Raw genomic sequence first — 17,427 nt, 5'->3', positions numbered from 1 at the left:
AACAGCACAAAGGGAGGCTGGGGAGAGACCTAGTAGCTAAAGTGCTTGCTGCGCAAGCTTGAGGACCTGAGTTGGAGACCCAGAAGCCCTGGTCTGCTGCTCAGCTGGTATTCTAGCACTGGAGTGTGGTAGGGTGGAGAGAGGCGCATCCTGAGGGCTCACTGGCTAACCTCTAACCAAATTTCCAGTTCCAGGTTCTATGACAGACTGTGTCATAAAATAAGATGGAGGGGGCTGGAGAGATGGCTCAGAGGTTAAGAGCATTGGCTATTCCAAAGGACTTGAGTTCTGTTCCCAGCACCCACATGGTGCCTAACATTCATCCATAACTCCAGTTCCAGGGAATCTGATGTCCTCTTCTGGCCTCTGTGGGCATGCACTTACATTCAGGTAAAACACTCATGCACATAAAGATAAATAAATACATAAAAATTACAAAATAAAGTGGAGAGCTATTGAGGAAGACACTTGATGCAGACCTGTGGCTTCCATGCCCACACACAAACCTGGAGGACGGCTTCAAGCCCGTGATCCCAGCAGGTGGGAGGTTGAAACAGGGAGACCGCTTTCAGAAGCCAACCTTGACTACAGACTAAGAAACTGTGTGAAAATTAGAAACCAAACAAAAGAAAACCGCCTTCACAGGACAGATAGGAAGCAAAATTAAGAACTGAGATACTGACAGGGAAGGGTGAAGTGTGGGGCTTTGATTTTATTTTTACTTGTTTTTGTTGTTATTGTTGTTTTGTTTTGTTTTAAGTTTGAGACAGGGTCTCATGTATACCAAGCTGGCCTCAAACTGGCTATGTACCCAAAACTGAGCTTGAACTCCAATCCTCCTGTACCTCCCAAGTGCTAGGATGACAGGTGTGCCAACTGGCCCAGCTTTGGAGCACTGTTAAGTTGGTAGGGTGTGGAGGGGTGGGGAGTATGTCTGCAGAGGTAAGGACTAGTGTGGGGCTCTCCAGAGAAGAGAGCCAGGTAGAGGGGAGTCGAAGCCTCGAACTTTGTCAGCACAATAGAGAAAGGCAGGGGGAATTCCCAGCACTTGAAATGAGCCCTTTTGAGACATCCAAGAGGAAACTGAAGCTCAGAGGGACAGAAGGCATTCCAGTGCTACCGTGTGAGGTGGACAGGAGAGACAGAAGTAGCTCCAAAGCCACCATGTGAGGCTTAAAAGGACAAAAGCCATTCCAGTGCCACTGTGTGAGGTGGACACGTGGTCCAGTGTGAGCAGCTCAGATGGGCACCCTCTCTGCTGTCTCCCGGCTCCCCAGCCTCTCTGTCTACAGCTCCTCCCCTGGAAGCAGGCCCATGAGCTTCTAATTCCTTTGTCCTGAACTCATTAGACACAAGCTCCCCCAGAGCCTTATGTGGAAAAGTCTGGATGCTGAGGGAAGAAGAGGGCCACATTCCTCCTTTGAGTGTCTAGCGGTATTTAACATCTCCCAGGCATGAGTGGTTGGCTTTCTCTGGGACCAACTGCTCAGGCTCCTGAACCCTCCCACATACTTCCTCTCTGGCAGTGGAAGGATTCAGCCTCTCCTCTCTACTCAGCCCTGCCTGCCCCTCCTATCCCCTCTCTTCTGACCACACAGGGAGGGCTCCTGCAGCCCTAAATAGCCTTGGCATGACTGTGTGTGGCCAGCATTTTGAGCTGTGTCCCCAGGGGCATATCTTTGCCTTTGAGCTTCTTCTTCCTCCCCACCATCTAAGCATCCTTCATCCCTTCCTCCCTCCAGAAAAATCTCCTTCTATCCCTCAATTTTTCCTGAGCACAGCCCCGTGGCTACTACAGAAACAAAGAACAAAACTTAGAAGCTAAATTTGTAGAGACCTTATCAGGAAGGCATAACCAACTGTGACTGTCCAGTGGCCCTGAAAGAGCAAGTGTTCCCATTTCACAGATTGGAAGACTGAAGCACAGAGAGTTGTTCACCAAGGCCACATAGCTACAGCTTGACCTGACCCCAGCCACACTGCTCTACTGACATGTTAGGCTTCCAGAGCCCCCAGTCAGAGAAGGGAGGCAGGAAATAGGAAGTGACCAAGAAGGCGGGATATGGTGACACATGCATGTCATCCCAGCCCTCAAGAAGCTGAGGCAGGAGGATGAGTTATTCAAGGCCAGCCTGGTTGCATAGTAAAACCCTGTCTTCAAAACAAAACAACAGAAAAACTGAATAAGACAATGAAAGAAGAAGAAAAGAGGCTGGAGTTGTAGAACCATTTGTGGGAGTGCTTACCTAGCACTCATCCACGGTTTGATATGCAGCACCACAAAAATGGGCATAGTAAAGCTCAGTCAGAATCTCAGCGCTCAGGAGGAAGATGCAGGAAGAACAGTTCATGGTCATCTTCAGCTACATATTGTGTTCAAGGAAGGCCGGCCTGGACAACACAAGACCCTGTCTCAAAAAGCAGAAAAAAAGAAGGTGGGGCCAGAAAGATGGCTCAGTGCATAAAAGTGCTTGCCTCCATAAAAGTGCTTGCCTCTCAACTCTGACATCTAAATCCATCCCTGGAACTCATGTAAGAACTGGATGCAGTGGCCCGCATCTATGATCCCAAGACTCCTATGGCAAGATGGGAACAGATCAGAAGCTTGTGGGCCACCTAGTCTGGAGTGCAGTGCGGCATCAAGAGACACCCAGCCTTAAACAAAGTAGAAGGAGAGAACTGACTCCCAACAGTTGTTCTCTGATACCACAAGATCCATCCCTGGAACTCATGTAAGAACTGGATGCAGTGGCCCGCATCTATGATCCCAAGACTCCTATGGCAAGATGGGAACAGATCAGAAGCTTGTGGGCCACCTAGTCTGGAGTGCAGTGCGGCATCAAGAGACACCCAGCCTTAAACAAAGTAGAAGGAGAGAACTGACTCCCAACAGTTGTTCTCTGATACCACAAGCATGCCTTCACACACACACACACACACACACACACACACACACACACACACATACACACACACGAGTTCTCGTTGTTGTTTGAAAAAAAGAAAGGAGCAGGAAGGAAAAGAGCAGCTTGACATGGTGGCGCACACCTTTAGTCTCAGCACTCGGGAGGCAGAGGCAGGTGGATCTCTGTGAGTTCAAGACCAGCCTGGTCTACATAGCAAGTTCCAGGCCAGCTGTGACTACGGGGAGACCCTGTCTCAAAAAGACAAAAAAAAGACAAAAAGAAAAGAAAAAAGAAGAACATGCTTGGTGACCAGACAATGGAACACACAAAGGATGGTGCTGGGGCAAGAGGCTGTGTTGGGGGGGATCCCTAAAACCACCCATAGCACCAAATGATTTGCCAAGAGTCACCAAGCCAGGCTGCAGAGATGGCTCAACAGATAAAGCATTTGCTTTGAGGACCTAAGTTCAATTCCCAGAATCCATGTAAAAAGCCGAATGCAGTAGTGCAGGCCTATAATCCCCATGCTGGGGCGTGCAGACAGGATGCTCCCTGGGGTCCTCTGGCCAGCCAGCCTGGCAGAATCAGGAAGCTCTAGGCCAGTGAGAGACCCTGTCTTAAAAATAATAGGCTGGGCTGGGTGTGGTGGCACACACCTTTAGTCCCAGCACTTGGGAAGCAGAGGCAGGCCAATTTCTATGAGTTCAAGGACAGCCTGGTCTACAAAGTGAGTTCCAGGCCAGCTGAGGCTACAGGTAGACCCTGTCTCAAAAAAAAAAAAATAATAATAATAATAATAGGGGCTGGAGAGATGGCTCAGCCGTTAAGAGCACTGACTGCTATTGCAGAGAACCCAGGTTCGATTCCCCGTACCCACATGGAGGCTACGAACCATCCTTAACTCCAGTTCCAGGGGAATCTGAAGCCCTCTTCTGACCTCCGCAGCATTGCAGGACACGGGTGCACTCACATACATGCAGGCAATACACTCATACACATAAAATAAAAATAATAAAATATTAAAAAAAAATAGGCTGGGTGTGGTTCTGCACATCTTTAATCCCAGCACTCAGTAAGCAGAGGTGGGTCTGTGAGGTCAAGGATAGCCTGGTCTACACAATGAGTACCAGGCCAGCCAGGACTACATAGTGAGACCCTGTTCCAAAAATAATGAATTATTTTAATTCATTTAATTAAAAATAATGTGGAGAGTGATTGAGTAGACACTTGATGTCGACCTCCAGCCTCCACATGCATGCACACACAGGCAGATACTCACATATATCCACATGCAGAACCACAAAACTTAGATGTAGATGCCCTGCAGTTGACTGTCCCAAGAAGCTGAGAATGATACCAGGAGACTCCGGCTGTTTCCCGAGGACCAGTGTTTTTACTGCCTCCTCAAAGCTGTTATTAGGAAGCTGGGTGCTGGAAGTTCACACAGAGCTTGCATATGAGAAGTGCTCAAACAGTGCAAAACACATAGGAATTTTCCCATCATAATAGAAAACAACAGAGTGTGCCCAGGGCTGTGGCAACTGGCCCAGGAACAGACCTTCTTTGATGTATTCTGCAAAGATGGGAGGGGTATGATAACCTGTCCCCAGAAAAAAACAGCTGTCTTATCTGTCTGCTCCCAGTACCCTAGGAGCAGACTCTCTTGTCCTCAAGCCTCAAAAAGCCTGGAGAAGTCTGTTAACTGTTAGTGAGCCAAGTGCCAGAAGCCCGTTAAGTATTAGAAAGCAGAATGCTATTGTCCTAAGAAGTTGACTGCACTCAGACAAGGTGGTGTACCCACAGTTATGGTGTATGTTGAAACTGAGACAGGAAGGAAGTGGATACCTGTCTAACAGACCCTTCAGATTTGGCTGCAGCCCCTGCTGAGAGACATGAAGAGGATCCCCAGGAGGATATCTAGATAGAGGGAACAGCAAGCAACAAAGGCCTGAGGAAGGACTGACCTCCCCAGGAGAAGAGGAAGGCCAAGTGGGTCATCCCAAGCTGAAGGAAGGAGGGGAAGTTAGGGCTGGCTAGAGCCACATTAGAGAGCCTAGTGGATCAGTCATATTTTCAGAAGGCCCCCTCCACTTGAGGCCTGAAGACCTGGGATGCTGATGGACTCCCACACTAGGACAGGGAAAGGAAGAACTAAAGAGGCAGACTGGCTCTCGGGCTCCCCAGGACAACTCCGATGTCACTATCCTCACAGGTTCCTGTGTTGGAGGCTTGGCCCTTGGTGAGAAGGCATTGAAGTAGTGAAGCCTTGCACTTATAATCCCAGCACTGAGAGAGAGAGAGAGAGAGAGAGAGAGAGAGAGAGAGAGAGCAGAGGCGAGCACTTAGGACATATAGGGGTGTGACCTGGAGAGAGAGAGAGAGAGAGAGAGCAGTGACGAGTCCTTAGGTCATCTAGGGATGTGACCTGGAAGAGGCTGTGGGACTCCAGTTTCCCTCTAGCATTCTTGCCCCATGATCGTGATTTCCTGCCTCAGCACACACTCCTATCATTGTGGTACCATCAGCCACAAGGTGCTCACCGGATCTGCCCCAGTGCTGCCACCATGCCTTGAACCTTCAAAACTGTGAGCTGAATATCTTCTTCTTCAGAAAGTCTCCCTGGGTTGGGTAGTTATGGTAGTAACAAATACTAATGACTACAGTTCCCTGACTCCCGTGTCCCCTCCTGAGTGTGGGCTTAGTTGACTTGCTTTGTTTTGTGTGTCTACAGATGTGTGCATGTGGGGGGGCACATGTGTTTTGGGGTGTGCATTCATTTGTGTGCATGTGCATGTGGAGATAACCTCCAGTGTCATTTAATCCTAAGGAGCTGTCCACCTTGTTTTCAGAGACAGGCTTCTCACTGAACCTAGAGCTCACCAAGTAGGCTAGGTTGGTTGGCCAGGGGCCTCAGGCTCTGCCTCCACCTCCCCGGGGCTGAGATCACAATATACACCAGCACACCCAGCTTTTTTACATGGGGTCTGGAACTTTTTTATCCCATGAAACACTTCTCCCCTCCCTCTCCTCCCTTCTTCCTCATCCGCATCCCTGCCAGCCAATCATTTTGACTGGTTCATTTACTTCAGATATGTGAGCCCTACTCAATCTGTCTCTTGTGCCTGGCTTATTTCACCGGAATGAAGTCCTCAAGGTTTCTCTACGTCGTAGTATGTGTCAGGATTTTCTATCTTTTTAAAAAATATTATTTATTTGTTTCTGTATCTGTGTACTCTACACTTGTACCACAGCATGCATGTGGAGATCAGAGGAACACTTATAGGAGTCAGTCCTCTTCTACAGTGAGTTGTGGGGACTGAACAGAAATTATCAGGTTTGGTGACAAGTGCCTTTACCTCCTAAACTATCTTGCCCCTTCCTTTTTTCTTTTTGAAGGCTGGATAATATTCTATTCTGTGCTTGACCCACCTTTTATGACCCATCCACGGGATCATGCACTGTGACCAGCTCCCATAAAGAAGGCTGCTTGAACTCCAACGCTGTGCAAAACTCTTTGTGTCCCTGTTTCGATTGTTTTGGAAATATATCCAGAAATAGAATTGCAAGGTCCTTCTTATGGTAATTCTAATTTTATTTATTTATTTATTTTATTATTATTTTTGTTTGTTTGTTTGGTCTTTTTGAGACGGGGTCTCCCTGTAGCCCCAGCTGTCCTGGAACTCACTATGTAGACCAGACTGGCCTTGAACTCACAGAGATCCACCTGCCTCTGCCTCCTGAGTGCTGGGATTAAAGGCGTGCTCCACCAAGCCAGGCTTATTTATTTATTTTAAAACAGGCTTAGGGGCTGTCAAGATGGCTCATCCAGTCAAAGTGCTTGCCGCCAAGCCCGGAAGATGTGAGTTTGATCCCTAGAACCCACATAGTGGAAGGAAAGACCTGACCCCTGAAAGTGGTCCTTTGACCTCTGAGCATGCACAAGTCCACACTCACACAATAGTAAGAACAATCAACTTTAAAGTAGGCCAGGGACTCCACTCTGTCCCCTCTTTCTCAACTCTTGTCTTGTTTCTGAGAGCTGGTGTCCTGCGCACGTAAGGAGATGTGTCTCTGTGGTTTTGATTTTCATTTCCCTAATGATTAGCTCTTCAGCATCTTTTCCTGTGCTTATTGGTCATTTGTCTAGCTGGGGACTTCAGTGCCTTTGTTTCAAAGCAATTCAGGCCACGGATGTCAGTTTCCAACCAATGCCAGGGCATCCTGGCCTCATAAGCCTTGAGCAGCCCATAGGATCATCAGGCTGGAGCCTAGAGCAGGCAGAGCTGACACCAGGTTGTCATGGTAACAACATAGCCATGAGCTTATTGAGTGAGAGCCACACCTAGGCCCAGGAAACCCCAGTGTTTCCCTCACCCCCACACCAAGAGGACAAACAGGAAATGCTTTCCAAAAGTCCTTCCCCCACCACTCAGAAGAGTGATGCTGTCTGCTGGCCCACTCTCCCCTGCTGGTGGTACCCAACAGCCTTGCTGGTCCTTCACTAGTCCTGGCTTGGGAAGCTTCACCAACCACACATTTTCCCCGTGCCCAACTGGCTTTTCCTTTTTTTAATCCTTAAGTAAATTCATGACATTATTGTGTGTGTGTACATGCACAGGAGAGGGGAAATGTGTCATGGCACATGTGTAGAGGTCAGAGGACTACTTGCTGGCAGAAGTTGGTTCTCTCCTTCCACCATGTGGATGCTGGGGATCAAACTCGGATCTTTAGACTTGATGGCAAGCACCTTTACCCACTGAGCTGTATTTCCAGCCTCCTTTAAGTGAATTTAATTAGAAAAGGAATTCTATGCCACTCTGATGAAAGGAAACCAGGGTGTTCCCGTCCCATAAAGCAAAAACAAGAGTACAAAGGGTTAATCTGAAGCTAGTGGACGTTTTGAACTTGTTGCAGGCTGGGGTTCAGAGATGAGGCCAGGGATGGGGCACAATTTCTTCTCTGTATATGAGTCTGCAGTTCCAATTCCCAAGCCAGGGCTAAGCAAGCCCTCTACCAACTCAACAAAGGAAACCAGGGTGTTCCCGTCCCATAAAGCAAAAACAAGAGTACAAAGGGTTAATCTGAAGCTAGTGGACGTTTTGAACTTGTTGCAGGCTGGGGTTCAGAGATGAGGCCAGGGATGGGGCACAATTTCTTCTCTGTATATGAGTCTGCAGTTCCAATTCCCAAGCCAGGGCTAAGCAAGCCCTCTACCAACTCAACAACAACTACATCTTCAGTTCTGGAAAGCCCCATTACTCCAGTCCCATAACCACAATTTTATTTGAAAGGAATTTGTATTTGATTAATCTTCTTAAAATACAAATGTAAGAAATTAGCTGTCTTTTCAGAAATTACAACTTTTCAAAGATGTATATTTCTCCTGTGCTTTTTGAAATTATTTTACTATGCATTTATGTATCAAGATATTTTCATTTTATTTTATTTTTATTTTATGTGTATGCATGTATTGCCTGCATGTAGGTAAGTGCACCGTGTTGTGCAATGCCACCCACCCCGCCCCCCCCTCCCTTTTTTTTGACTTTTGAGACAGGGTTTCCCTGTAACTACAGCTAGCCTGGAACTTACTATGTAGACCAGGCTGGCCTCAATCTCATAGAGACCTGCTTCTGCCTCCTGAGTGCTGGGATTAAAGGTGTGGACCACCATGCCTGGCTGTTGGAAAGTCACTCTTTAAGGGGCTGGAGAGATGGCTTAGTGTTTAAGAACACTGATTGTTCTTGCAGAAGACCTGAGTTCAAATCCCAGCACCCACATGGCCATTAACAACTGTCCATAACTCCAGTTCCAGGGGATCTGACAGCTTCTTCTGTCTTCCACAGACATTGCATGACATGGGTGCATTAACCTACATGCAGGGAATATACTCATACACATAAAATAAAAATAATAAATAAATTTTTTTTAAAAAAAGAAAGTCACTCTTAAAAAATAAATATATATTGGGACTGGAGAGATGATTGTTCAGTGGTTAAGAGCACTGACTGTCCTGGCGGAGGACCTGGGTTTGGTTCCCAACACCCACCTGGCAGCTAACAACCATCCATAACTCCAGTTCCAGGGAAATCCAATGCCCTCTTCTGACCTGGGAGGGCATTGCATGACACGGGTGCACTTACATACATACAGGCAATGCACTGGCACACATAAAATAAAACTAATAAAGTATTTTTAAAATACACATAAAGTCAGATGTAGTCATGCATACCTGTAATCCCAGCACTAGGGAGGCTAAGACAAGAGGATTGTATACTTGAGGCCAGCCTGGGCTACATACCCTGTCTCTAAAAACCAAGAGTAGTAGGAAGAAGAGAAGAGGAAAGATGAGCCACTCCTTAGGGCCTGGTCAAAGGGTGCAATACCCCTGGCTTCTTGTGGAGACAGGACATCTTCTTCAGAAACTAGAACATTTCATACTATTATCATCTCTATGAGAGATAGTTTAGTGGTTAAGAGCACTTACTGCTTTTCCAGAGGACCCAAATTTTGTTCCCAGCACCTACATCTTTTGGCCTCCAAGAACACCCAAGTTCATTGGGCGGGGGGGAATAAAAACAAAGGGCTAGAGAGATGGATCAGCAGTTATAAGAACACTGGCTGTTCTTGTAGAAGATCCAGGTTCAAATCCCAGCACCCACATAGCAACTAACAACCATCCCTAACTCCACTTCCAGGGGATCCAACATCCTCTGCTGTCCTCCTCAGACACTGCATGACAAGTGTGCACTAACACACATGCAGGCATAACATTCATACACATAAAATAAAAATGAATAAATAAATTTTAAAAATTAAAAAAATAAAAACAAATCTTTGAAAGGTTAATCCAGGGGCTGGAGAGATGGCTTAGTGGTTAAGAGCACTGTCTGCTCTTGCAGAGGACCCGGGTTCAATTCCCAGCACCCACACGGTGGCTATGCACCATCCTTAACTTCAGTTCCCGGGGAATCCGACGCCCTCTTCTGACCTCTGCAGCATTGCACGACACGGGTGCACTCACACACATGTAGGCAATACACTCATACACATAAAATAATAAATAAAATATATATAAAAAAAAGGTTAATCCAAGTTGGATGAGGTGGCACACACCTTTAGTCCCAGCAGAGACAGGCAGAGACAGGCAGAACTCTGTGAGTTCCAGGAGTTAATTCAGTTGTCAATCACCTGACCAAGAGACCACCCGTTGGGAAGGCTGATTTACCTAAAGCCATTCTAAAGAGATGGGAGGAATAATTATCCCCTTAATGAGACAATATGCATTTCTTTCCCAGAAACCCTGTCCTCAGTGCAGTCACAGAGCTGCGGTGTAGCTCTGATAAGCCTGCCACTTTTCTGAGTTGCTGGAAAAAGCATAACCTTTTCTTTTTCTTCTATTTTTCTAAAACCTGGGCACACTTCCCCTGATACTCTGGACTACCTGGACATGCCGGACACTCCCTCAGAAGGCCTGGCTTGCTTTCCCCATTCTAGGCAGCTGCCAAGATTTACAGCTTGCCTGCTCTGTTGTTTTTCAATTAAACGCTAATAAAATTGCCCCTAAGCTTTCTTTTGAGTCCATTTCTAAATCCTTTTATTAATGAGACTAAGAACCCAAAAAGGTTTGAAACTTCAGTTTCCCTGGTAACAGTGAGTATGAAAGGGGAAGATGAAGGCCAGGAGGGGAGGTAACAGCTCAGAGAGGGGATTGTGGCCACTGAGAGGATTTGGCTTTTGTGCTGAGAGAGGTAGAATCCAAAAAATGGTTCTTAAGCTCTTAAGAACCATCTGACTAGGGTAGAGAGAGAGAGAGGGTCTGGATTCCTATTCTTTTTTTTTTTTTTTTGAGACAGGGTTTCACTATGTAGTCCTGGCCCAGGACCTGGAACTCATGCAGACCAGGCTGGCCTTGACCTGAGTTATATTTTTCTTTTCTTTTTCAATTTTTTTTTCTTTTTTTTTGGTCTTTTTGAGACAGGGTCTCCCTGTAGCCCCAGCTGGCCTGGAACTCACTATGATTAAAGGTGTGAGCCACCATGCCTGGCCTTTTAATTTAAAAAAAAAATTTTTTTTTTTTTGAAACAGGCCCTTGTAGCCCCAGCTGCCTTGGGACTCACTATGTAAACCAGGCTGGCCTTGAACTCACAGAGATCTGCCTGCCTCTGCCTGCCTCTGGGACTACAGGAATGTACCACCACACCTGGCTTAATTTTTTAAATTTATTTTTATTTTATGTGTATGAGTGTTATGCTTGCATGTACGTAAGTGCACCCATGTTGTGCAATGCCCACAGAAGTCAGAAGAGGGCATTGGATCCCCTGGAACTGGAGTTACAGACAGTTGTTAGCCACCATGTGGGTGCTGGGAATCGAACCCAGGTCTTCTGCAAGAGCAGCCAGTGTTCTTAATCTCTGAGCCATCTCTCCAGCCCTCTTTTTTGCCTTTCTTTCTATTTATTTATTCTAGGTAAGAGTCACATAACAAACTGAATGCAAGAGAGCCTTTCTGAACTCTTGGTGAGCTAAACTTGGGGAACTAAGGTGCCAGACAGTCCTGGTCACCAACGTCACTCCAAGTTGGTGGTGTCTGAGTTCCTTGTCTCATGCCCAGGAAGAATAAAGAAACTTAGATGAGGGATGCGTGGCATGAACATAGATTTATTAAGGAAATATGGAAAGGAATGTCTGAGAGTGGGCGGGACCCAAGGAAGGCACGCCCACATGTGGCCCTGCCCAGTGGCCTTTTTGGGATTTACAGCAGGAATTGGATAACCTTTATTGGGATTGACCATTTTTGAGCACAGGGTGGGCTAGGCAGTGGGAAGTCCACACAGGAAATGCTCCATTGGCCTAACTGCTTAACTGTGTTACTCATCCATTTAGGAGAGGGGTCACCATCCACCATGAGCTGCTGTTTCAGGGGCTGGCCTCAAACTCACTATGTAGCTGAGCAACTTCTGTCTCATTATGGTGCCCACCTGTAACCCCAGACTTAGGAGGTAGAGGTAGGAGGATCAGAAGTTCTAGGTCATCCTTGGCTACATAAGGAATTCAAGGACAGCCTAGACTACTCAGGGTCCCCATCTTAAATAAAGGGGGAGGACTACTTAATGACATTTAGTGCAATCTTCACTTCTGCCTAGTTCTAGGATGTCCTCAACAGCCCTGAAGGGGCCTTCCGTATGCCATCAGCAGTCACTCCCCATTCCCCTGCCCAGCCCCTGACAACCACAGTTCTGCCTCCTGTCTCTGTAGGTTTTTGGTTCTAGATGAATGGAACCCTGCGGCCCAGTTTCAGTCACTCATCTGCTCTCAAGGCTCATCCGTGTGTGAGTGCTTCTTTCTTTTTCTTTTATTATTCTATTATTATTTATTATTATTATTTTGTTATTGTCGAAACATAGTTTCGTGTATCCTAGGCTGGCCTCAAACTCACTATGTAGCTGAGCATGATCTTGAACTCCTGACCCTCCTGCCTCTATTAGGGGTAAATGGGAGGGACCCAGATCACTTTGTGACAGGCTGAAGCCTGCAGGGTGCACCAGTGGACCCCTGGCAACTGATAGTGTAGCAGCTGCTGAAGCAACCGGGAGCACTGTGTAGCAGCAGCAACAAGCTTGCTAACGAGCTTGGGATCTGCTCTGCACACGCAGAGCCTGTAGCCTGGATTGTGAACTTCAAAATAAGAATTTAAGTGTATGTGTGTGGAAGGGAGGGTTATGTGCCCGTGAGTGCAGTGCCCTCAGAGGCCACAAGAGGGAATCAGAGCCCCGAAGCCGGAGGTTTAGGTGGTTATGAGCCACCAGACACGAATGGATGCTGGGAACTGACCTTGGGTCCTCTCCAAGAGCAGCGCACTCCTCACTGCTGAGCCATCTTTCTGCCAGATTTGTCAACTTTTGGTGAACTCCAACCAGGTTTGACCCAAAGCAGTTTCTAACCTCTGGATATGGAGCCCCTCAGCTTCAGAGCCCTTTGCTCTGAAGTCTGAGAGTTGTAATGCTGCTTCAACAAGTAGCAGCTCTCAGGAGTACCTGCTACTACCAAGAGTGAACACCTTCATTCAAATCCATGGTGGCAATCTGTTTTAAATGGTTTCATCCTGTTTTAAGGTTTCTAACCCAAACCTACAAGGAGGGCATCTCCCGTTTGTACTCTCTGTCTGCCTGCTTCATTCTTGGAAGAGGGTGGGACAAGAACCTGGTTGGGGACAAGAGATGGTCTCCCAGTGACTCTTTCATCTCCTCCTCCTGGGTGCTGAGATAATAGACCTGTGCCACCACAGCTGGTTCTTTATTCTTTTTTTTAAATTTTTTATTATTTTTATTTTTAAATGTATGAGTGTATTGCCTGCACGTATGTGAGTGCACCCGTGTCATGCAGTGTCATGGAGGTCAGAAGAGGGCTTCAGATTCCCCTAGAACTGGAGTTAAGGGCGGTTTGTAGCCCCATGTGGGTACTGGGAATGGAACCCAGGTCCTCTTCAAGAGCAGTCAGTGGTCTTAACCGCTGAGCCATCTCTCCAACCCCTCTTTCTTTTTCTTCTTCTTCTTTTTTTTTTGGTCTTTTTGAGACAGGGTCTCCCTGTAGCCCCAGCTGGCCTGGATTCGCTATGGAGACCAGGCTGGCCTCGAACTCACAGAGATCCACCTGCCTCTGCCTCCCGAGTGCTGGGATTAAAGGCATGCAACCACGCCCGGCTCTTTATTCTTTTTAATGGCTGAATAATATTCTACTACATGCTGCTGCAGAGCTCACCAGGAAAGGTCATAAAACCGGGTCACCTTTGAGGATCCAAATGATAGGGTTTGAGGTGTGTTTCACTGTGCAGAGATGTGGGTCAAGATTCTCCCAGGTTTGCTGTCATGGGCTTTTGCCTGATGATTCCTGGAGTAGCCACTGCATACAGCCACAAGTTCAGTAACGGGGGGCGGGGGGGTGTTAAGGAAGAAAGAATTGCTCGATTTCCATAGTTTCCACGTCAGTGGGCTTTGACGGAATAAGATAGGCGTGTCTCTGGAGTCCAGGGGCTTTGGAGAACATTAAGGAAGGATTTTCCTGATTGAAGAGGAAAATATCTCAGCATGCTCATCTATTCCCACTAGAAGGCTACACAGTATATTATATAGCATACAGTATGTTACAGAACACTTAATAAAAATGAAAAAGAAAAAAAATTTACTATGTGATGGATCTTATTGTGCTTACCCATTAACTTGTTGAGAGACACCAGTTGTTTCCACATGAGATACTGTGAACTATGTGCCTATGAATATGTGAATGAACAGATTTTGGAGTCTCTGCTGTCAATTATTTATTTTATTTAGAAAAATTTTGCTGATATGGTGGTCCACACCTTTAATCCCAGCACTTGGGAGGCAGAGGCAGGCAGATCTCTGTGAGACTGAAGCCAGCCTGATCTAGTGAGTTCCAGGGCAGCCGGGCTATAGGGAGACCCTGATTCAAATTTTTTTTTTACATTTATTTATTTGCTTGTTTATTTATTGTGTGTCTATATGTATGTGTGTGCATGTATGCCATAGTGTGCATGTGGAGGTCAGAGGACAACTTCCAGGAGTTGGTTCTCTCCTTTTACCCTGTGGGTCCTGGGGATCAAACTGAGGTCCTCAGGCTTGGCAGCAAGTGCCTTTACTAGATGAGTTTCTTACCAGTCCAATTATTTTAAAATTTTGTTTAGTTTTGGCAGTGCTGGGAATGGAACTAGGGCCTCAAAAATGCTAGGTCTCTATTGCTGAACCATGCCCCCAGCCCCTCACTGAGGGATTCTAGGCAGGAGCTCTACCATTGAGCCACCCCTCCACTCCCTCACTAGGGGATTTTAGGCAGGCGTTCTACCATCCCCCAACCCCCTCTGCCGTCAGTTGTTTCAATCATGTGCCTCTGAATAACAGTGTCACTAGATAACTGAAGGGCAGTTCATTTGCGGTGGGGTGGCAGGGTCTTACTGTGTATCCCAGTGTGACCTCAAAGCTGTGATTCTCCTGCTTCGGTCTTTTGAGTTCTGGGGTTTCAGGTGTGTGGCACTCCTGGCCAACATCTCCCTTTGTAGGACCTGACACATGGTTTCCCACAGCTCCAGGTGGCATGGAAACTCCAACGGATGTGCAGATGAGAAAGATGATGTATGCTGCTGGGATGTCAGCCGCATACCTAGGGCTCAGAAAACACCACAACAGAGGAGGTCCGGGGGTAAGCTGAGACACCAGGAGCGATTGACCCTAGCACTATACCCTAAACCCCTTCCTCCCCAGCCCTCCCCATAATCCTGCAGGTCTGGGGAAGGGCCCAGGACACCCCCCACTTGTTGGGAACACCACCAAGTGTCACCCAGTGTTCCCAGCATGGCAGCAGAGCTTCCGGTGCCAACCCCCCCCCACCAAGGCAGCAGCGGTTCCTGTCTCCAGCCAACTGGGCCCCTCCCTCTTTCCTGTGTGGTCGTTGGCACCCTTGGTGGCTCCTCCCTGCTTTCGTTTTGTTTTGAGACAGCTTCTCTCTAGCCCAGCATGGCCTTGAACTCACTATGTAGCTCAGACTAGCTTTGAACTCACAGTGGTCCCCCTGCCTCCTGCCCAGCCTCTGAAATGCTGACATTACAGGAGTGTACATATCCCACCACCTCAGCTTTTGCTTCTTTAAATAAAAACTGGGGTCCCCCAGTGAGCTAGATTAAGGGTTAAAGGTGCTTGCCACCACCAAGCCTGAAGACTAAAGATGTCACCAGAGTCGGACCCACGTGGCAGGAGAGAGCCAACTCCCACAAGCTGTCCTCTAACCTGCACACCTGCGGTGGCAATGCATACGCCACCACCCACAACACACAGAAAATGAAATTTTAAATGTAATAAAAAGGTTTTTTGGTCTTCTTGAGACAGCCCCAGCTGGCCTGGAACTCACTTGGCCTTGAACTCACAGAGGTTCGGCCTCTTCTCCCTTCCTAGTGGGGGGATGAAAGGCCTGTGCCACCACCCCAGCATAATTGTGGGGATTGAGCTCAGATCCTCCTGCCCGTGTGACGAGCACTTTACTGACAGGCATTGCTTCAGCCCCAGCCTCTGTTCTGCTAACCCTGGCTCCCCAGAGCCTTTAATTGGGAGGGTAGGGAAAGGCTGTTTTTGTTGTTGTTGTTTTGTTTTGTTTTGTTTTAATTTTGAGACAAGATCTCACTAGGTAGCCCAAGTTGGTCTCAAACTCTTAATTCTTCTCCCTCAAGGTCTTGCATACTGGGATTTCAAGTGTGCACCGCCACACCTGGCTCAACTGCGTGTTTTGTGGCGTAGCAACTACAACCCACAGTTCCCTGTATGTTAGACAAGTGCTTTGCTACTAAGCAACATTTCCAGCCCCTCGATTTTTTTTTGGTCTTTTTTTGAGACCAGCTCTCCCTGTAGCCCCGTCCTGGAACTCACTAGGTAAACCAGGCTGGCCTGGAACTCTCAGAGATTCGCCTGTCTCTGCCTCCCAAGTGCTGGGATTAAAGGCATGAGCCACCACTCCTGGTTATTTATTTATTTATTTATTTATTTATTTATTTATTTTTGAGACAGTGTTTCCCTGTAGCCCCAGCCAACCTGGAACTCGATATGTAGACCAGGCTGGATTCAATCTCAGAGATCCACTTGCCTCTGCTTCTTGACTGCTGAGATTAAAGGTGTGTCCCCAGAACCCCTAGTCCAGCTCCTCAAATTTTAAGTTTAAAATAAAAAGAATACGTTATAGAGATCCAGACATCTTGTTGCCAGCCCCTGGGGTTCTTTTTCATTGCCATGTAGCATTCCAGTGGCTTTATACAATTAGTCCTGAGGAAGTCTCAATGGCCCCAGAGATAACATGCCATTTTCAAGTCACTCACAGGGGTTGGGGGCGTGGCTTCATGGCACAGCCTGTGCTTGGCACAGTGAGGCCCTGGCCCAGCACCGAAAAAAATCATGATACTGCCCTTCTAAGCAACTCAGTCTGTAATTCTCTCACTCTGCCCCAAATATTGGCGATCTATCATTGATTGCTTGGATAGGGTGCTGCACAGGACGTGTGGGTGCCGCTGGCCATAAAGAATTTTCTCAGCGGGACTGCGAAGGCTGCTTATATTTGGTCTATTTATAGCCCTACCCCTCCACCCGTCCCAGCCCCCAGCCATTGCCACCAGTGAGCTCAGGCCCATGGGAAAGGGGAAGTATGCTGCTAGGTGCTGGAACTTGTTTGAGGTTTGGGGGTGTCCCTACAGGTTCCTGAACCCTTTATTTCTTAGAAGAGAGGAACAGTGAAGTCACAGTTCAGCCTCCTGTTCTCATCAAGGCCCTTGGTGGGAGGGAGGGTAAAGAAGGCTGGTGTGGGACCCAGAACCCTAGAGGGAATCCTCCCCTAAGACCCTCCGAGGCACCCAGAGCTCCTCTCATGTGTGGGATATTGTCTGCCCTTCTGTCTCTATCTCTCTTTTTCTCTCTATCTCTCTGTCTCTGTCTCTATCTCTCTGCCTTTGTTTCTTTGTCTCTGTTCCTCTGTCT

This window comes from Nannospalax galili, unplaced genomic scaffold (genome assembly GCF_000622305.1).
Source record: "Nannospalax galili isolate Female #2095 unplaced genomic scaffold, S.galili_v1.0 scaffold47, whole genome shotgun sequence".
NCBI classification, from domain to species: domain Eukaryota; kingdom Metazoa; phylum Chordata; class Mammalia; order Rodentia; family Spalacidae; genus Nannospalax; species Nannospalax galili.
Note: the sequence above shows the minus strand (reverse complement) of the source record.